This window comes from Aotus nancymaae, unplaced genomic scaffold, assembly GCF_030222135.1.
Source record: "Aotus nancymaae isolate 86718 unplaced genomic scaffold, 86718_ANA_hifiasm-v0.15.2.pri h1tg000029l, whole genome shotgun sequence".
Classification (NCBI taxonomy): domain Eukaryota; kingdom Metazoa; phylum Chordata; class Mammalia; order Primates; family Aotidae; genus Aotus; species Aotus nancymaae.
The window spans coordinates 52,699,428-52,718,346 of NW_026988442.1; the positions used below are offsets into that span (position 1 = coordinate 52,699,428).

Below are 18,919 nucleotides of genomic sequence, written 5' to 3' on the forward strand. Positions count from 1 at the left end.
ATACCCTAGGCTGAACATTACAAATACGTTAAAAGTAAATGAATAGATAAAACTATACCAGGCAAACAGCATAAAAAGAAAAACAGCTATATTAATATCAGATGAAATAGCTTTTAAGACTGAGAGTATTACCAGAGAGAAAGAGTGATATTTCTTTCTTTTTTTTTTTGAAACAGTGTCTCATTCTGTCTTCCAGGCTGGAGTGCAATGGCCTAATCTCTGCTCACTGCAACCTCCATCTCCAGGGTTCAAGTGATTCTCCTGCCTCAGCCTCCTCAGTAGCTGGGATTACAGGCACATGCCACCACGCCTGGCTAATGTTTTCTATTTTTAGTAGAGATAAGATTTCACCATGTTGACCAGACTGGTCTAGAACTCCTGACCTCAAGTGATCTACCCACCTCAGGTTCCCAAAGTGCTGGGATTACAGGCATGAGCCACCACACCTGGCCAAGAGTGTTATTTCATAATGATTAAAGGCACAATTCAAGAAAACATAATCACAAATGCCTGTGTAACAGCAACTTAAACATGCATGAAGCAAAAATTGAGAACATGCATGAAGCAAAAATTGAGATCGTAGTAGAAGATTTTAATACTCCCTTCTTAGTTATTGATAGACCAACTAAAAAAATCTGTAAAGACATAGGAAATTTAGACAACGCTATGAACTACTTTGATCTAATAGATACATTTGGAATACTATACCTAAATAACTGTCAAATACATTTTTTTATGTTCACATGGTATATTCTCATACAGAGACCATATGATAGACAATAAAACAAAACAAATTTAAAAGGAATGAAATTATGCAGGTTGTTCTCTTACCACACAGAATTAAAAATTGATAACAATAAGATAGTAAAATACCAAATATTTTGAATAATTTGAGGAATGTAGATAAAGTAGTGCTTAAAGGGTAACATAGCTTCAATTTCTTTGTTTTTTTGAGACAGACTCTCTTGCTCTGTCACCCAGATTGGAGTAATGTGGCATGATCTCAGCTCACTGCAACCTCTGCCTCCCAGGTTCAAGCAATTATCCTGCCTCAGCCTCCCGAGTAGCCAGCATCACAGGCATGCACCACCACGCCTGGCTAATTTTTATATTTTTAATAGAGACAGGGTTTCGCCATGTTGGCCAGGCTGGTCTCAAACTCTTGACCTCAAGTGATCGGCCTGCCTCGTCCTCCCAAAGTGCTGGAATTACAGGTGTGAGTCATTTCAATTTCTTAAATTAGAAAACAAAGCTTTAAAATTAATGACCTAAGATTTTAAAAAGCTAGACTAGGAAAAGCAAATGGAACCTAAACTAAGAAGAAGGAAGAAGGAATAAATATAAGAACAGAAATCCACTATCCAAAAAACAGATGAGAGAAAACTGGCCAAACAAATATCTGATTATTTGTTTGGTCAGTTTTATTAAAAGAAAAACAAAATAAACATGTACTTACCTAAATGATTGAGAAAAAAGAGAAAACAGTTGACAAAATTAAACATGCATTCATGATATAAACTAAGTAAACCAGGAACAATAGGGAACTTCTTAATCTGAAAAGGAGAAATACTGGAAAACCCTCAACTGACATCATATATAACAGTGAAAGATGGAATATATTATCCCAAAGATTAGAAACATGGAAAGAATGACCTCTTTCATCACTTATATTTAACGTTGTACCAAATGCTCTAGACATTGCATTAGGGCAAAATAATAACAGTAATGTGTATAAAGATCCTAAAGGGCAAAATAAAAATGTCCCTCTGCAAAAGCAACTACTAGAACAAATGAATGAATGAACAACGTTAGAGAATATAAAGTTAAGATAAAATGAGTTGAATGTTTTATATAATAGCAGCAAACAATTGGTGTTTTTAAAAAAATTTTATCAAAAGATAATACTTAGGAATAAAGATAACAAAATACATTTCCAATCTCTACCCAGAAAACTATAAAACACTGATGAGAGAATTTTTAAGTGACTGAATTTAATAGATATACCATGTTCATGAATTACAACACTCAGGATTGTTGACATGTTGTTTCTAATCAAATTGATTAATAAAACCAATATAATTTCAGTCAAAATTTCCATAGACCATTGTGAGAGAACATGAAAAGCTAGTCAATGTGAAAATGCACAAAAACAAACAGTAATAGGTAGTGCAATTTTTTAAATGATAAAAATTGGGGAACCTATCCAGATTTTAAGACTTCAAGGTATAATCATAACTATTTGTTATTAATGAAATGAAAGGCCCACAGAACAATGGAACAGAATCAAATCTTAAAATAGGCCCGGCAAACCCATACATAATTAACTGATTTTCACCAAGGATGCCAAGATAATTTACTGAGGGAATGGAGGGTTTTTTTTTTTTTTTTTTTTTTTTAAGATAGAGTCACACTCTGTCACCCAGGCTGCAGTGCAGTGGCACAATCTTACCTTACTGCAACCTCCACCTCCCAGGTTCAAGCACCTGTAATCCCAGCTACTTGGGAGGCTGAGGCAGGAAAATCGCTCGAACCCGGGAGGCGGAGGCTGCAGTGAGCCGAGACCACGCCATTGCACTCCAGCCTGGGTAACAGAGTGAGTGAGACTCTGTCTCAGAAAAAAAAAAAAAAAAAGTTAGCAACAGGCTGTGCGAAGTGGCTTACTCTTGTAATCCCAGCACTTTGGGAGGCCAAGGCGGGCAGATCACCTGAGGTCAGGAGTTCAAGTCCAGGCTGACTAACATGGTGAAACCCTGTCTCTACTAAAAATACAAAAAAATGGCCAGGCATGGCAGTGGGCACCTATAATTCCAGCTACGAAGGAGGCTCAGACAGAAGAATCGCTTGAACCCAGGAGGCGAGGTTGCAGTGAGCCGTGATTGCACCATTGCACTCCAGCCTGGGCAACAAAGTGAAATGTCTCAAAAAAAAAAAAGCAACAGAAGAAAATTACAGGAGTAAAAGTTAGTCTCCAAAATGTGTGTGTGTGTGTGTGTGTGTGTGTGTGTGTGCGCATAAATAAATAAAAATTAGATGTGGTGGCAGGCGCCTATAATCCTTGCTACTCAGGAGGCCGAAGCAGGAGAATTGCTGGTATCCAGGAGGCAGAGGTTGCTGTGAGCTGAGATCGTGCCACTGTACTTCCCCCCCAGGTGACAGTACAAGACTCTGTCTCAAAGAGAAAAAAAAAAAAAATTATAGTATATCCATACAATAGAATACTACTCAGCAATATAAAAAGCTGAACTATTCACACACATATTACAATATGGTTGAAGTTCAAAGTAATTTTTCTAAATGAAGTGACCCATACAAAAAGGGAATACATATTGTATGATTTCATTTATAAACTATATAAACAAAATAGACAAATCTCTAGTGGCAAGAAATAGATTGTTAGTTACTTGGGGACAGGAAGAAGGGGAGTAGGGAGGGAGAAAAGATTACAAAAGGGATGAAAAAACATTTTGGAGTGATGGATATATTATTCACTATCTTGATTATGGTATTGTTTCATGAGAATATTCATAAGTCACAATTTATCAAATTGTACATTCTACATGTATGTATTTTGTATATCAATTATACTATAATAATGCTATTTTTAAAATAAATATTGGTGGCCAGGCATGATGGCTCATGCCTGTAATCCTAGCACTTTGGGAGGCTGAGGTAGGTGGATCACTTGAGGTCAGGAATTCGAGACCAGCCTGACCAACATGGTAAAACCCCATGTCTACTAAAAGTACAAAAATTAGCTGGGCATGGTGGTGCACGCCTGTAATCCCAGCTGCTGAGGAGGCTGAGGCTGGAGAATTGTTTGAACATGGAAGGTGGAGGTTGCAGTGAGCTGAAGTCATGCCACTACACTCCAGCCTGGGCAACAGAGTGATACTCCATCTCAAAAAAAAAAAAAAAAATATTGGGGAGTATGTGGAGTAATTGGAACCTTTGTACACTGCTTGTGGGAGAGAAAACTATGTCGTTTGCTTTGCACAGTTTGGCAGTTCCTTAAAAAGTTAAACATAAAGTTACCATTAAATCACTTCTACAACTAGGTATATGCTCAAGAGAAATGAAAACATGTGTCCACAGAAGTAGTCACAGATTAATGTTCATGGCAGCATCATAATGGCCAAAAGATGGAAACAACTCAAATTCCATTAAATGAATAAAGGATAAACAAAATGTTATATATCCATATGGTGGGATATTATTCATCCACCATGAATACTAATTCATGGTACAAGATGATTGACTCTCCAAAACATTATGCTAAGTGAAATGAGCCAAAACTGAAAGGACAATTATATGATTTCACTTATTTATGGTATATATGGTACCTTGTAGAGGCAAATTAATAGAGACAAAGCAGAATAGAGCTTACCACATGCTATGGGGAGAAAGGAATGGGGAGTTACCCTTTAATGAGTATAGAGTTTCTGTTTGGCATGATGAAAAAGTTCTGGAAATGGAAAATGATGATGGTTGCACAAAATTATGAATATGTTTAATGTCACTGAATTGTATACTTAAAAATGTTTAAAATAGTAAATTGATATTATATTTATTATTTATTTATTTATTTTGAGACAGAGTCTCACACTGTCAGAAATGAGGTATCTATATAGGGGCCCTCCACACATCCCTTGCTAACTAGCAAACTACACATGTTCAAAGAATACCCAAGAGCATCTGGCAAAAAGTAAAAAGACAAAGGAGACTAAAGATTTGGCTCAGACTTTTAGTAGGTTCTGCAACCCACACACAGATAATTGGCAAATGGTAACAATCTTATTGACTCACGGTATTTGAGCACAATGTTGAGGCTGATTGAGCCACAGCCATTGGCTGACTACTGAGTAGTGTTGAAACAGGCAAATTCTAGGAAGCCAGATTACAAAATAATAGTAGGAATAAAGAAACTGAACAGAAACATTTATGAAAGAAATTATACAAATTCTCTACAATCTCTTCCAGAAAATAGAACAGAGGGAATGCTTCCTAACACATTCTGTCAAGCTGGAATTATTCCAGTACCCAAACTAGACAAAGACATTACAAGAAAAGGAAAGTACAGATCAAAACCTTTCATGAATATAGATGCAAAAATCTTCAACGATGGCTAATACCTGTAATCTCAGCACTTTGGGAGGCCAAGGTGGGAAGATTGCTTGATCCCAGGAGTTCAAGACCAGCCCAGGCAACATGGGGAGACCCCATCTTTTCAATACAAATAAAATGTAGCTGGGTGCAGTGGCTCCTACCTGTAATCAGAGCATTTTGGGAGGCCAAGGCAGGTGGATTGCCTGAGCTCAGGAGTTCAAGACCAGCCTGAGCAACATGGTAAAACCCCATCTCCTAAAATACAAAAAATTAGCCAGGCCTCAGTGGCGTGTCCCTGTAGTCCCAGCTACTCAGGAGGTTGAGGCACAAGAATCCCTTGAACCAGGGAGGCAGAGGCTGTAGTGAGCCAAGATTGTGCCACTGCACTCCATCCTGGGCAACAGAGCGAGACTCTGTCTCCAAAAAATAAATAAAATAAAAATAAAATTTAGCTGATCATGGTGGTACATGCCTGTGGTTCTATATACTCGTGAGGCTTAGGTGAGAGGATCTCTTGAACCCAAGAGATCAAGGTTGCAGTGAATCATGATTCTGCCGCTGTATTCCAGGCTAAGTGACAGAGCAAGACTCAGTTGCAAAAAAATATTTTTTGCAACTAAATATTAGCAAATCAAATTCCACAATGCACAAAAACAATTATATACCATGACCAAGTGGTATTTATTCCAATTATGCAAAGTTGGTTTAGCAAAGAGCAACTAATGAATTTTGTGACATCAACTGACTAAAGAAATCGTATGATCACATTAGTAGATGCATAAAAAGAATTTGACAAAGTCCAACACCCATTTTTGACAAAAATATTTTTCAGACTGAGAACAGAAGGGAATTCCCTGAAGTTGATAAAGGACATCAACAGAGAAACTACTTCTAAAATACTTAATGGTGAGAGACTTTACTTTCCCACTAAGATCAGAAACAGGATAAAGATGTCCGCTTTTACCACTCCCATTCAATGTCATACTGAAGTACCTATTTAATTCAATAAGACAAGAAAAACAAAATGCCTGCAGATTGGGAAAGAAGAAGTAAAACTATCATTGTTTGCAGATTTAAAGAATCAACCAAAAAATCTGAAACTAATAACTACTTATATCAAAGTTGCAAGATACTAAGTTAATATACAAAATCCAGTTGCCTCCTTATATACTAGCAATGAACAATTTGAATTTGACATTAAAAACCACAATAGCTTTTACATTACCACCAAACTTTAGTACTTAGATATAAATCTGACAAAGTATATATAAGAACTATGTGAGGAAAACTACAAAATTGTGACAAAATAAATAAAAAATCTAAGTTAATTGTGAGATATTCCATGTACATGGATAGGAAGAGTCTATTATGTCAAGATGTCAGTTCTTTCCAACTTGATTTATAGATTAAACACAATCCCAATCCTAGTCCTTGCCAGTTATTTTGGGGACATCAACAAGCTGATTCTGAAGTTGAATAAAGGCAAAAGATGCATAATAGCCAACAAAATATTGAAGAACAAGGTTAGAGGACTGATACTCCCGAACTTCATGGCTTACTGTAAAGCTACAGTAATCAACACAGTGTAGTACTAATAAAAGAGAGGACAAATTGATACAGAACATAGAAACAGACCTACACAAATAATAGTCAATGGATCTTTGACAAAAAAGCAAAGGCAATTTAATGTAGAAAGGATAGTCCTTTCAACAAATAGTGCTGGAACTGGACATCTAATGCAAAAAAATTAAACATAGACCTTACAGCTTCTAGAAAAATTAATTAAGCATAAATAATAGACCGAAAGGTAAAACTACAAAACTATAAGACTCCTGGAAGATAACACTGGAGAAAATCTAAGTGACCTACATTTTGCAGTGAATTTTTAGATACAACACCAAAAGCACATACTCCATAAAAGAAAAGATTGATAAGTTGTACATGATTAAAATTTAAAACTTCTCTGCAAAACACACCATTAAGAGAATGAAAAGATAAGCCACAGAGTGGGAGAAAATATTTGCAAAATACATATCCGATGACTGTTCTTCAAACATGCAACAAACTATTTAAAATTCAAAAATAAGGAAACAGACAACCCGATTTAAAAATGAGCAAAGGAGCTAAATATATATTTCACCAAGAAAAGATACACATGGCAAATAAGCATATGAAAAGATGCTCAGCATCATATACCATTAGAGAATTGTTAATTAAAATGTGAGTGTTACATCCAGACAATGGAATATTATTCAGTATTAAAAAGAAATGACCTATTAAAAAATGAAAGAACATAGAGAAACCTTAAACACATATTACCAAGTGAAAGAATCCAATCCAAAAAGGTTACAGACTGTTTAAATCCAACTATATGGCACTCTGCAAATGGCAGATCTATGGAGACAGTAAAAAGAGCAGTGGTCATCAAGGGGTTCAGGGTGAGGTAGAGAAGGACGAATAGGTGGAACACATAATTTTTAGAATCGTGAAATTATCCTATATGATACTGTAATAGTGGATACATGTCATTTTACATTTGTAAAAACTCATAAGAAGCAACAGAAAGCAAACCCCCTGCTGTAATCTGCAATTTTAATTAATAATGTATCAGTATTGGTTCATCAGTTGTGACCAGTGTACCACAGTAATTCAGATATTAATAACTGGGGAAGAGGTTTGAGAGGTTATAAGGGAACTCTCTGTACTTGTGACTTTTCTGTAAAACTAAAATTGCTTTAAAAAGTATATTAATTTTTAAAAGAATAATCAGAGACATCAGTAGCTGCACACTGCCTGAGAGACATTCTGCAATTTAAGACTAGGCAAGCTACTAAAAATAAACATTTTTAAAAGAATAATCAGAGACATCAGTAGCTGCACACTGCCTGAGAGACATTCTGCAATTTAAGACTAGGCAAGCTACTAAAAATAAACAAACAGGCCAGGCACCCTGGCTCACACCTGTAATCCCAGCACTTTGAGAAGCTGAGGCAGGTGGATCATGAGATCAGGAGTTCAAGACCAACCTGGCCAACATGGTGAAACCCTCTCTATTAAAAATACGAAAATTAGCTGGGCATGGTGGCGTGTGCCTGTAATCCCAGCTACTTGGGAGGCTGAGGCAGGAGAATTGCTTGAACCAAGACTCAGGAGGCAGAGGTTGCAGTGAGCTGAGGTCATGCCACTGCACTCTAACCTGGACTATAGAGCGAGATTTTGTCTCAAAAAAATAATAATAATAAACAAAACTTTAAGGAAAATAAAACAGAATTTAGAGTTGCTACATGCTCTCTAAAAGTCAAAACTACTAGACCAAAGATGAGACACGCTCTGGAAATAAAGCAATCAGTAGATATTGAATCTGAGTGGGCCCAGATGTTAGATTTTGAAAGGACCTCAACTCAGCTATTAAAAATATGTTGAAATTTGTTTTAAAACTTACATTCGGCTGGGCACAGTGGCTCACGCCTATAATCCCAGCACATTGGGAGGCCGAGGTGGGTGGATCACAAGGTCAAGAGATCGAGACCACCCTGGTCAACATGGTGAAACCTTGTCTCTACTAAAAATACAAAAATTAGCTGGGCATGGTGGCACATGCCTGTAGTCCCAGCTACTTGGGAGGCTGAGGCAGGAGAATTGCTTGAACCCAGGAGGCAGAGGTTGCGGTGAGCCAAGATCACGCCATTGCACTCCAGCCTGGGTAACAAGAGCAAAACTCCGTCTCAAAAAAAAAAAAAACTTACATTCAAAGAACTAATGGGAAACATAATAACAATGACTCAACATAAAGGGGGAATCTAAATAGATACATATAATCTATAGAAAAGGAACCAAATAGAAATTCTAGAGCTTAAAAGTAAGATAACTGAAATGAAAAATTTCCTAAATGGACTTAGCAGCAAATTGAACCACTGAGTAAACTTGAAGATCATTAAAAATTACCCAATGAGATCATTAGAAATTATCCAGTGCAATGTCAGGTATCTGGTATACATGTAATGGGCATCCCAGTATGAGGGTGCGGGGGGAGGGGGAAGAAATAATTGAAGAAATAATTAATGAACACCTCCCAGTTTTGATAACCAGAAGTTATCACCTCCCAGTTTTTATATCCAGAGGAAAGAATGAAGAGGATTGGTAAAAGTAAATTTGTGGTAAAAGACTTTTTTATTTTATTTTTTATTTTACTTTAGGTGTATACTATATCCAGCATTTCTCCCCATGTTATCCCTCCCAGTAAAAGACTTTAAAACATATTTTTTCTGTTTTCCTAATTTTTTCAAAAAGCAAAGTGTTTAAAGTAATAATTATAGCATTTTTGTTGAATGTATAACATGTAAATATAATTGACAATAATACGAAGGAGGGTGGTGGAAATGGAACATATAGGAGCAATTGGTTAAAATAAGATTGAGTCTTTTAAAGTAGATTGTTATAAATTAGAGACTATTAGTATAATCCATAAAGTAATGGACTGGAAAGTAACTATACACACATACACATGCACACACACACAAACATGTGCTTAGTATACTTGTTTAACATAAAAGATCATATAGGAGTAACAGAGGACCAAAAAGGACATATAGGAAAAAAAAGAGCAAGATGAGAAACACAAATTCAACTCTATCAGTAATTACAATGAATGTGAATGGACTTCAGTCAAATGGTAGAAATTTACATCCCTTTATTCCTATGCTACACTATTGTGACTATATTCCATTTGCCCCTGCAAATCCACTATTCTTAGTCCACTTCGCTTTTTACCCTAGGAGTTAGATTTGTATGAACTATATAGATCCACGTACTCTCTGCCATTTGGTCAGTTTCCACCAATGAGGAGCCCTTGAAGAAGATCAGGGAAAGGGAGGAGTATGTGGACAGTTATTTTATTCCCCTGGCTCCTTTCCCATATGGGTACCTTAGGCTCACTATGTGTCTACACTGGCCATGTCCTTTTCTCCACTATTCCTTCTTTCTGGCTACAGCAGCTAATTCCTCTCCCCATAAGGACAGTAACAACTCTACTGACACTAGTTCGGTGTTATTGTGCTGTTTTTTTATGGTTCCCTTTCAACCTCACTTTTATAAATACATAAACCTTGAATTATCCAAACTTGAGAGGGCTACATGTGTCCTAAGGGAACCTGGACTGATACATACATCTATAATTTTTATGTAGCATGTTTTTTTTTCACATTCCTTTATGTCAGCCATCTTCTCCTTAAGTATTCTTCAAATATCCTTCATATTTTTCTTTTTCATTGTGAGAAATATTTTAATCTGTCTTTCACATCTTTCTTCACTTGCTTTTTTTTTTGAGACGGAGTTTTGGTCTTTTGCCCAGGCTGGAGTGAAGTGGCATGATCTTGGCTCACTGTAGCCTCCACCTCCAGGTTCAAGCGATTCTCCTGCCTCAGCCTTCCAAGTAGCTGAGATTATAGGTGTCCGCCACCATGCATGGCTAATTTTTGTATTTTTAGTAGAGATGGGGTTTTGGCATGTTGGCCAGCCTGGTCTCAAACTCCTGACCTCAGGTGATCCACCTGCCTGAGGGTGGATATTTCTTCACTTTTAATGTGACTGTAGTACATGTTTAGATTTTTTTATTTTCCATTAGTTAATTCCTTATACTGTACTAATGGCCTTTGAATCCATGTTATCATTTTAATTCTTCTCTTTGACTTTCCTGTTGAATCTTCTTTGAAATAACCAAGCACATGAAAACTAAATGTTTAGCCTGGTGCAGTGACTCACGCCTGTAATCCCAGCACTTTGGGAGGCTAAGGCAGGCGGATCACGAGGTCAAGAGATCGAGACCATGGTGAAGCCCCGTCTCTACTAAAAAATACAAAAATTAGCTGGGCATGGTGGCACATACCTGTGGCCCCAGCTACTCGGGAGGCTGAGGCAGGAGAATTGCTTAAACCCGGGAAGTGGAGGTTGCAGTGAGCCAAGAACGTGCCACTGCACTCCAGCCTGGCTCCTGGCAACAGAGCGAGACTCTGTCTCAAAAAAAAAGAAAAAAAGAAAAAGAAAGGAAAACTAAATGTTTATATTTTCATCAGATTAAACTATAGAATATATGCTATTTTACAATCTTTTTATCTTTTATCTTTGCTCACTACAGCCTCGCCTCCCGGCTCAAGCAGTTCTTCTGCCTCAGCTTCACAAGTACAGCCATGCATCATCACACCCAGCTAATTTTTGTATTTTTCTGTGTAGATGGGTTTTCACCATGTTGCCCAGGCTGGTCTTGAACTCCTGAGCTCAAGTGATCCACTTGTCTCAGCCTCCCAAAGTACTGGGATTACAGACCTGAGCCACCATGCCCAGCCTGTAGTTTCTTTTCAAAACACTCCTCTCCTTTTCTTTTCTTTTCATCTTTTCTTTCATGCCCAGCCTGTGGTTTCTTTTCAAAACACTCTTCTCATTTTTTTTCTTTCCTCCTTCCCTTCCCTTCCCTCTTCCTTTCCCTCTTCCCTTCCCGCTTCCTTTCCCTCTTCCCTTTTCTTTTCTTCTCCTTTTCTTTTCTTCTTTTCTTTCATGCCCACCCTGTGGTTTCTTTTCAAAATACTCTTCTCATTTTTTTCTTTCCCCCTTCCGTCCTCTCCCCTCCCATTCCTTTCCCTCCCCTCCCCTCCCCTCCCCTCCCCTCCCCTCCCCTCCCCTCCCCTCCCCTCCCCTCCCCTCCCCTCCCCTCCCCTCCCCTTCCCTCTCCTCCCCTCCCCTCCCCTCCCCTCCCCTTCCCTCTCCTCCCCTCCCCTCCCCTCCCCTCCCCTTCCCTCTCCTCACCTCCCCTCTCCTCTCCTTTCTTGTCTACATACTTAGTAAGTTCTTCGGGCATTCTTTTCAATATACAGCATTGAACAAGAAACCCTGCATTTCCTCGCTGTAATATTAAACTGCTAGCAAATTGTGCTTTTAGTGCTAACTTGGCAGATTTCTACCCTTCTCTGCAATACCTGTTGATATTTATCTTAAATGGATCTGTTGGCCCTTCTTGGGTTTTTTGTTGTTTTTTTTTTTGGGAGGGGTTCTCTGTCTAAATTAGAGTGACATCCCAGTTCACAATGCTTTGATAATATGTGATATATTCAAGCCTATCTTTCCATCCTTTTTCTACTACCAATATATATAATATATTTCAACTCTATGCTCTTGCTTCCTTATGTGTTACATGCTGGGAGTTACAAACTCTGTAGATATAACAGAAAAGAGGGTATGGTGGAGTCTTTGGCAGGCTTCTCATTCTGGTTTCCTCAGAATATTATTCTGTGCAGTTGGGAGATGCCTGTATTTTTATTAAGCAGTATATTACATGTAATGAAAGTTAAGTTCTTTTCCTGTCTGTGTTGGTCTATGCTGCTCTTGTTGATAGAATGTATTTTTCATTCCGTTCCCATTATTATAACGGGAAAAATTTCACTAAGGTTTTGGCTTATTATTTGTTGTTTAAAGTTCCCGTACTGTTTTTTGGGGGATTAACTTCCAAGTCTACTTCATACTTTTTTATATTCCAGTGACTCTTAAAGAATTTTAAATGTGAAAGAATTTCCTAGAGATTATCTAGTAGAATTTTCTATCTGATGAAGATACGATACAGAGGTTAAATCAGTATTCCCATGGGCTCAACCAAATGTTGTAAGATACAAGCAGATTTTCCGATTACTAGTCAGTCGCCCTTGCCATTGTTTCATGATAAATGTTTTCTTATTTGAGTTTGTCAATAATTCTATTAGAAGGAACACTAGTATAGTAGTCAGCATATCTAGATTTTAGTAACAAGTGTGTCAATAATTAGCTAAATGATTTTAGAAGTCAGTGAACCTTATTTGTAATTACATCATGTATCATGTAAGCCAGTGAATCCAGGTTTTCTTTAGGATCTTTTTCACTTGTAAAATTCAATTTCAAGTTGTTTTGATTTCTAGGATGTCATGCAAAGACTATCTTAAAATTAAAAATAGACAAATAGGATCTTACATTTCTAGATGAGATGGAGTATCTGGACAACATGTAACCTGCTACCTGAAATAAAGAATAGGAATATGTGAAACCAGTGGTTTTTAAGACATTGGGCATTGGGTAACAAAGGACATTGTTTGCTGAGAGACATGAATCAAACAAAGTTGGCCCTATTATTGTCTCGGCTTACTGCTACAAGAGACTTTCCAGGCCCTTTCACAGAAAGGGGGAACAGAGGTAGCACTCAGAGACTCATGAATTGAGGAGATAATGCTGATAGGCTATAGAGACCAAGGTCACTAGATATCACAGGGTGCAATACTGAAGTACTGAGGGTCCCTCTGAGAACTCCAGAGATCTGGAGAAGATCCTTGTCATGTTTGCAGTAGAGTACTGATTAGTGTATGAATATGAGGAAACTACCCAAGGCAAGGGAAAGAACCACTGAAAAGGTTTAGTAGAGGGAAGAATACGCATAGTTCTCACAGGAATAGGAATAGTGCCTTTTGCCACCTGCCAGACTAGGAAACCTCACAATTTATGGGGCAGGGTACGGCATTTTAAAAGATCTTGCATCAATAGAATGGAATCCTTAGCCTTAAACTTAAATGCTGCCGTGGTTCTGTCTGATGAATCTTAAAAGCAAGACCTGAAAGGATTAAATTGTTTCCAATTTAACTACAACCCAGAAAAAAAGCCCAGGAATCTTTATAGTAATACAAACATGTACAGTACCTCAAAAGGTAAAATTCACAGTATATGATGCCCAGTAAAAAAAACTAGCAGGCAGAGAAAAAGAAAAAAGAAAAAAAAATATTCGGAGAAGATCCAAGATGGCCGGTTAGGAGCAGCTCAGGATTGCAGCTCCCAGTGAAAGCGCAGAGGGTGAGTGGGCACCGCATTTCCAGACGGATTTTTATTGCCCACAGACCAGGAGATTCCCAGGTGGAGGAGCCCCATGGGTCACCAGGGCGGCTGTTTTGGCCAGTGCGGCTGTTTTGCCTGTGCCCCGGTGCAGCGGTTCCCAGTGCAGAGTAAACGGGACTGTGTTCCCACTTACCCAGCAAGGGGAGATGAAACAGGGAGCCAGGCCAGGAAATTCCTAAGCAAAAAAAAAAAGCCCCACGAATCTCAGAGCCGCGGTTTCTGCCAGCACAGTGCGTTGCCACGTGGGAAATCACACAGATCCCAGCACCTATTCAACAGGCGACCAGGACATCTGGGAGAGAGCCAAACCTTCAACTAAAAAACAAAAGGCTCTGAGACAGGGAGCCAAGTGATCAGGCCCTGCTGGTCCCACCCCCACAAAAACAAAAACAAAAACAAAAAAACAGCAATTGGAAACACTCTGGGTTGAGAGTTTCACAGCAAGCACAGCTGAACCCGGGACAGTCCAGCTCTGTGGGGGAGGGGCGTCCGCCATTACCGAGGTACTCCACCACTAAGGAGGCAGTCTGCCATTCCTGAGGCAGCCTGCTGTTGCCGAGGCAACCCGCCGTTGCCGAGGCAAACCGCCATTACAGAGAGAGTCTGTCATTACAGAGGTGGGACACCATTGTGGAGGCAGTTCTAACTACACCCATATAAACAGGACTGCAGGGAAGTTCACATGGCAGCTGGGCAGAGCCCACAGCAGCACAGCGAAGCCTCTGTAGGCTGAGAGTGACTAGGCTGCCTCCTTGTGGGCAGGGCAGCCCTGAAGAAAAAAAAAAAAGGCAGCAGCACAGTGGAAACTCATAAAGCCCTAATTCCCTGGGACAGAACACCTGAGGAAAAAAAGGGGTTTATGAGTTCTCTTGCTGCAGACTTAAACTTAACCTGCCCAGCAGCTCTGAATCAACAACAGGGCTCACAGCTCAGCACTTGAGCTACTATAAAGTACAGACTCTTTCCTCAAGCAGCTTCCTGACCCCCATATATCCAAAGAGTCACCTCATAAAGAAGAGCTCAGACTGACACTTGGCAGGTATCCTTCTGGGACAAAGCAGAAGAAGAAACTGGTAGCAACCTTTACTGTTCGGCAGCTGCTGCTAGTGATCCCCAGGCAGGCAGGGCCTGGAGTGGACCTCAGCAGTCCTACAGCAGAGAGGCCAGACAGTTAAAAGGAAAACTAAGGAACAGAAATAACATAATCATCAACAAACAGGACTTCCACTCAGAGATCAAATCAGAAAGTCAACAACTACAAAGTCAATAAGTGGATAAATCCACAAAGATGGGAAGAAACTAGCACAAAAAGGATGAAAACACCCAAAACCAGAGCACCTCTCCTCCTACAAGGGATCACAACTCCTCACCAGCAAGGGAACAAGACTGGATGGAGAATGAGTGTGATGAAATGACACAATCAACCTTCAGAAAGTGGGTAATAAGAAACTTCTGTGAGCTAAAAGAACATGTTCTAACCCAATGCAAAGAAACTAAGAACCTTGAAAAAAGATTTGACGAAATGCTAACAAGAATGGACAACTTAGAGAGGAATATAAGTGAATTGATGGAGCTGAAAAACACAACATGAGAACTTCACGAAGCATGCATAAGTTACAACAGCCAAATTGACCAAGCAGAAGAAAGGATATCAGAGGCCGAAGATCAACTCAATGAAATAAAATAAGAAGGCAACATTAGAGAAAACAGGGTAAAAAGGAATGAACAAAGTCAACAAGAAATATGGAACTATGTGAAAAGACCTTATCTACGTTTGATAGGTGTACCTGAATGTGACGAAGAGAATGAATACAAGCTGGAAAATACTCTTCAGGATATTATCCAGGAAAACTTCCCCAACCTAGCAAGGCAGGCCAATATTCAAGTCCAGGAAATACAGAGAACACCACAAAGATACTCCTCAAGAAGAGTAACCCCAAGGCACATACTCGTCAGATTCACCAGGGTTGAAATGAAGGAGAAAATGCTAAGGGCAGCCAGAGAGAAAGGTCGGGTTACCCACAAAGGGAAGCCCATCAGACTCACAGCAGATCTCTCAGCAGAAACCCTACAAGCCAGAAGAGAGTGGAGGCTGATATTCAACATCCTTAAAGAAAAGAACTTTCAACCCAGAATTTCATATCTAGCCAAACTAAGCTTCATAAGTGAAGGAAAAATAAAATCCTTTGTGAACAAGCAAGTACTCAGAGATTTCATCACCACTAGACCTGCTTTACAAGAGCTGCTGGAAGAGGCACTACACATAGAAAAGAACAACCAGTACTAGGCACTCCAAAAACATACCAAATGGTAAAGAGCATCAACACAATGAAGAATCTGCATCAACCAATGGGCAAAACAGCTGGCTAGCATCAAAATGGCAGGATCAAATTCACACATAACAGTATTAACCCTAAACGTAAATGGACTAAATGCCCCAATCAAAAGACACAGACTGGCAAATTGGATAAAAAGCCAAAACCCATCAGTGTGCTATATCCAGGAAACTCATCTCACATGCAAGGATACACAAAGGCTCAAAATAAAGGGATGGAGGAAGATTTACCAAGCAAATGGAGAGCAAAAAAAAGCAGGAGTTGCAATTCTCATCTCTGATAAAATAGACTTTAAAGCAAAAAAGATCAAAAGAGACAAAGAAGGACATTACATAGTCGTAAAAGGATTAATGCAACAAGCAGAGCTAATGATCCTAAATACATATGCACCTAATACAGGAGCACCCAGATACATAAGGCAAGTTCTTAATGACTTAGAAAGAGACTTAGACTCCCACACAGTAATAGTGAGAGACTTCAACACACCATTGTCAATATTAGACAGATCAACGAGACAGAAAATTAGCAAGGATATCCAAGACTTGAACTCAGATCTGGAACAAGGAAACCAATTGACATTTACAGAACACTCCACCCCAAATCCACAGAATATACATTCTTCTCAGCTCCACGTCACACTTACTCTAAAAGTGACCACATAATTGGAAGTAAATCACTCCTCAGCAAATGCAAAAGAACGGAAACCATAACAAACAGTCTCTCAGACCACAGTGCAATCAAGTTAGAACTCAGAATTCAGAAACCAACCCAGAACCGCACAGCTTCATGGAAACTGAACAACTTTCTCTTGAATGTTGACTGGATAAACAATGAAATGAAGACAGAAATAAAGATATTCTTCGAAACCAATGAGATACCATCTCACGCCAGTTAGAATGGTGATCATTAAGAAATCTGGAGACAGATGCTGGAGAGAATGTGGAGAAATAGGAACACTTTTACACTGTTTGTGGGAGTGTAAATTAGTTCAACCATTGTGGAAGACAGTGTGGTGATTCCTCAAGGACCTAGAAATAGAAATTCCATTTGACCCAGCAATCCCATTACTGGGTATATATCCAAAGGATTATAAATTGTTCTACTATAAGGACACATGCACACAAATGTTCACTGCAGCACAGTTTACAATAGCAAAGACCTGGAATCAACCCAAATGCCCATCGATGATAGACTGGACAGAGAAAATATGGCACATATAGACCATGGAATATTATGCAGCCATCAAAAACGATGAGTTTGCATCCTTTGTAGGGACATGGATGAACCTGGAAACCATCATTCTCAGCAAACTGACACAAGAACACAAAATCAAACACCACATGTTCTTACTCATAGACGGGTGTTGAACAATGACAACACATGGACACAGGGAGGGGAGTACTATACACTGGGGTCTGTTGGGGGCAAAATAGGGGAGGGACAGTGGGGAGTGTGGAGTTGGGGAGAGATAGCATGGGGAGAAATGCCACATATAGGTGAAGGGGAGGAAGGCAGCAAATCACACTGCCACTTATATGTAAGGTCTGTTTTCGCCGAGGATAAAACGAAGAAACTGAGGCCAGCATGAAAATAATCCAATGCAAGGCAATTTATTCAGGCTCCTGGGTGAGGTTCTGTGGTCCGACAGGAGAGGCCGGAGAAGTCGCATGGACTCCTCTCAGATGTGGTGTTTTATAGGGAGTGGAGGCATTTGATTGGCTGTGCCCAAGGTGAGTGAGACAAAATGGTGGGGAGTGGGGCCCGGCTGGAACAAAATGGCAAGGAGTTGGGCCCAGATAGGACAAAATGGTAGGCAGGGAGTGGGGCCCAGATAGGACAAAATGGTAAGCAGGAAGACAAAATGGCAGGCACGGAATGGGGCCTGGATAGGACAAAATGGTAGGTAGGAAGACAAAATGGCAGGCACAGAGTGGGGCCTGCATAGGACAAAATGGTAGGTAGCGAGTGGGGCCTGGATGGGATAAAATGCTATCAGGTAGATCCTGACGGGCCTCTTTTTCCCAGGCTCCTGGTGGGGGAGGTGTGTCCGAGCTCCCGGCAAGGGAAGGAGGCTTGTCCGAGCTCCCAGTGAGGGTAGGGGGCGTGTCCGAGCTCCCTATGAGGGAGGGGGGCGTGTCCGAGGTCCCCACGAGGGAGGGGGGTGTCGAGGTCCCTGTGAGGGGTGGGTGTGTGTCTGAGCTCCCCACGAGGGGAGGGGGTGTGTCCAAACTCTTGGCGACGCAACCAGCCTTACATTCTGACCTTTTGATGATAGATAGAGGGCACCGTTCTTCCTGACTACTTCCTGCTGAATAGGGGCGATGTAAGGGGGACAGGTCAGTCGGCTGGCACCTGGACTGAGAGTCGGACACGTCCAACTTCTCGCATATGAGCTTGTAGCACTGTATTGGGTTCTAGTGGTGGGGCCTTGTTTCCAGGATTCCTGCAAGTAGAATCGCCAGGCATAGTAGGCACTGGCTTTAAGAGGAGATATTAGAAGAAATGTTACGAGGAGAATTCGAAAGATCAGGAGTTGACGGGCAAGGGCTGCAGGTCAGGCGAAGGCGAGTGGGGCCCAGGGA

The 18,919-nt window shown here is 40.0% G+C and overlaps 1 protein-coding gene across 19 annotated transcripts in view; it reads left to right on the forward strand.

The window, feature by feature from the left end:
• Positions 1–18,919, forward strand: part of BAZ2B (bromodomain adjacent to zinc finger domain 2B) — a 432,545-nt gene that overhangs the window by 51,068 nt on the left and 362,558 nt on the right. The window lies entirely within an intron of this gene.